The sequence below is a fragment of the Coenobita brevimanus genome, unplaced genomic scaffold (genome assembly GCF_032717465.1).
Source record: "Coenobita brevimanus isolate Jiangsu-jjx unplaced genomic scaffold, ASM3271746v2 jjx.HiC_scaffold_1807, whole genome shotgun sequence".
In the NCBI taxonomy this organism is placed as follows: Eukaryota; Metazoa; Arthropoda; class Malacostraca; order Decapoda; family Coenobitidae; genus Coenobita; species Coenobita brevimanus.
In genome coordinates, this window is record NW_027642675.1 from 99,631 (window position 1) to 103,449 (window position 3,819).

Below are 3,819 nucleotides of genomic sequence, written 5' to 3' on the forward strand. Positions count from 1 at the left end.
CTGAACTTGCCTCTGTCCTAGCCAAATTATTCAGACTATGCATACGTACTTCTTTATTCCCAAATTCATGGAAAGAAGCCAATATCCACCCAGTTCCGAAGAAAGGAAGTTCGTCTGACCCCTCCAATTACAGACCAATAGCTGTCACATCTTCTCTTGGTAAGGTATTTGAAACTTTAATTAATAAGCATATTGTTAAACATCTTGAATCCAACAACTTAATTAGTGATAGACAATACGGTTTTCGCCAAGAAAGATCCACCATTGACATACTCAATCTCTTAACTCATACCATCCATCAATCAATTGATCTTTTTCGAGAAACTCATGCAGTAGCTCTTGATATCTCTAAAGCTTTCAACAGAGTATGGCACCGTTCCCTGCTGTCCAAACTCCCTTGCTATGGACTAACGTCTTTTGTTCCTTTGATTTCTTCTTATCTTAGTGACAGGAAAATAAGAGTAAAAGTAGATGATGTATATTCGAAATTCCACTCAATTAACGCCGGCGTGCCGCAGGGATCAGTTCTGCGCCAACCCTATTTCTGGTTCATATTAATGATCTCTTATCTGTCACTCACAATCCCATTCACTCATATGCAGATGACTCAACACTACATAGTTCATTCACACTTAGACATCCATTTACAAAGTCTAATATCTCTACCTCTCAACTCAGTACAGCCATCTCCATAAATCAAGATCTATCTACAATCATTGAATGGGGACAAAACAACCTTGTCTCTTTTAATGCTAGTAAAACTAAATATATACAGTTTACTAATAGACAGATATTGCCAGATTCGTACATTACCTTCAGTGCTACTAATATTCCCATCTCCAAAAGTATTGAAATTCTTGGTGTCTCACTTAACAGTGCCCTCAGCTGGACCTCTCATGTCAGATCACTTGCTAAAACCGCCTCAAAGAAACTTGGATTATTGTACAGAGTCCGTAACTTCTTCGCCGATGAGCAGTTAGCTATAATTTATAAGAGTCATGTGTGCTCTCAGCTTGAATATTGCTCACCCTTGTGGAATGGTTGTGGAGAGGTTGCATTAAGACAACTTGACAAAATTCAGAATAAAGCTGTTAGAATCATTAACAACCCTGCCATTACATATAAACTACCTCCCCTGCAAGTAAGAAGGAATGTTACCTCCCTTGCATTATTTTACAGATATTTTTTTGGCAAATGCTCAGACGAAGTTGGGTCCATGGTGCCACCTCTCCATGCCTTCCCTCGTGCTACACGGGCATCTGGTAGCGCTCATGACTGGAATGGCACTCAACCATATTGCAGAACTTCTGCCTATCAGAATTCTTTCATTCCCCAAACTGCATCTCTCTGGAACTCGCTTCCCCAGAGTTGTTTTCCTCCAAATTTCAACCCACAACTGTTCAAGTCTAGCTGTTACAGATATTTTATGAACAGAGGACACCAATTATCTGGTGTATGGATTATTTTTTTTTTACCCATTTGTTTCTCTTTCCTCCGTTCTGTTATTTATTTAAAAAAAAAAAAAAAAAAAAAAAAAGTAAAAATCGTATTACATCAATTAGCTTCATTATTATTAAAAACACACTCAGCAATTTATACTCAGTGCATCTAATATAAATGAGTGGGGTTAGAAACTTGTGATATCTGCTGGGGAAAAAAAAACTCTCTCTAAAAGACTGAGGCTTGTGGCTAAGTGAAGTGGGCAGCATCTGCTCACCAGATTTGATCCACAGCACCAACATGCTCATATTTTCAATATCAGAGCAAAGGGCAATATAATATCTTGTTCAGCAAAATTTTGTTTAACTTTATAAGTTGGAATTCAAGACTGCCTGCACTTCAGAAAAATACACTGTATATTTTTCACAAGCAACTTGTATGATAATCACAGAAATAAAATAAAAGTTTGTAAAAATGAATAACCTTATTTTTTTTTATAACTTTTCTTCTGTAGACATTACTACTTGTAATTAAAAATCCAGACAACAAGGTTCTGCAGCTGCACTCTGTATAAATAATGGTCATTACAAGGTCCCTCGGCATGACTGGACCTTCTTCTTAGAAGGAAAGTGATTATGTGAATTAGTCTTTCCTCATGCTGGCTAAGCACAAATCAGGAATTGATTTCTGTAAGGAGAGCAGTGCATGTGAAGGACGAGTGCCGTACTGCCTAGAATATTAAAATTACATATGCATATGGCACATACCTTCAGCTTTCTCCTGGGATGTTTGTTGAGCCTTCGTCGATTACCGTAGGACTTGTGGAGACCTCTGAAGTTGGGTAACGAAGTCTTCACTTTACACCTCCTGACAACCCGTAATATGATTACCACAGCCAGATATTATCACTAGAAACACTATTCTATGATTATCAAGTAGTTTGGGATCCATACTCCAAAAAAAACCACTGTGAAAGCAATGAATACGAGCACGTATGACCTTCCCACTTGCGCTAGTTCGCTGTTGGTATTCTGTCATTTATTATTCATAAAACCCCTCACACTTTATATTTCTATTACTATATAACACTTATATATATCTCCAGTCTTTATCCATAAGTTTCCTTTAGTAGTATTAGTTTATCCATGCCACGTTGAGTACACCGCTTCCCATCCGATCAGCGAAGTTAAGCAACGTTGGGTCTGGTTAGTACTTGGATGGGTGACCGCCTAGGAACACCAGATGCTGTTGGCATCCCTACGTGTCAAGTGGGGTTGGTGGAGGATTAGTGCCCCTCCCTGTAAAACAATTAACTCTAAGCCCTTGGCCACCCCATTTGGGATACATGGCGTCTGGCAATGGATGGATGGATGGAGTTTATTGTCACTGAAGTCATTCAATTTTTCATTCAGTAAAATTCGTAGAGAGCCACGGATTCACTTTCGCTGTTATAACCTCAAGTATTTGTACTCATATTCTTATATTACTAATTACTTACATTTCTATTTACATTTTCTATTGTATTTTCAATATTTACACTTCTATTTTACTTACACTATGTTATTCACTGTCACTTTCAGTAACATAAAACTATATTATGCTGTTCAATCATATGTACTGTACATCCATTGCTTTCACTTGCAATTTACACATTATTTTCCTTTCCCACTTGCACATTTAGAACTGCTTCTGGCTGTTGTAATCAAAGAAGCAGGTAACACAGAGGGGAACCTGGCACTCAGCGCACTGCCAAGAGGTGCGTTTGTGCTCAGGTGGTATGTGCACACACCTGGCACCTGCGGATTGCAGCCTTCCTCTTGGTTGTGGCAGGCATTTGCACCAGTCTGTGCCGATCCATGTACGCCCTCTGCTCAAGTCTGTCGGGAAGTGTTACTGGATGGCGCCTTGGAGTTGCTGCTGTCACCCTACCATATCTTTCCAGCAGCTGCTGGACACAAGTCCTGGCGAACAACCTCAGGGAGAAGGACTTGGGTGGCTTGACCTTCATCTTGTACAAGATGAAGGCGTTCAGCATCGTCATGTCTATGAGATGCAGAAAAACTTTCCTGTACCACCTAGTATTCTTCCTGAGGCAGTCGATCTCTCCAATCATCATGTCGGACTTGTCCACCAGCCGCATGTTGATATTGTAGTCTAAGACAGCATCAGGTTTCATCACAGGTTCGCCTGTCCTACGGTCGACCTTCCCACTGTCTGTCATTTCCCCCTTGTGTACGGTGGTGAGCATGTGCACGACCCTCTTGTCATGCCACCGTATTGCCAGCATCTTCTCAGACTTGCGTAGGTGCACGTCTCCTCGCTGCGAGGTTCCTGCCTCTGGGAATTTAGGGAAGTGGGCACGATTACTCTTGACAGTGC

The 3,819-nt window shown here is 40.5% G+C and overlaps 1 pseudogene; it reads left to right on the plus strand.

Moving 5' to 3' along the window:
* Positions 1-2,577: 2,577 nt before the first annotated feature.
* On the plus strand, positions 2,578-2,694 carry LOC145389667 (5S ribosomal RNA; annotated as a pseudogene).
* The last annotated feature ends 1,125 nt before the right edge of the window (positions 2,695-3,819 follow it).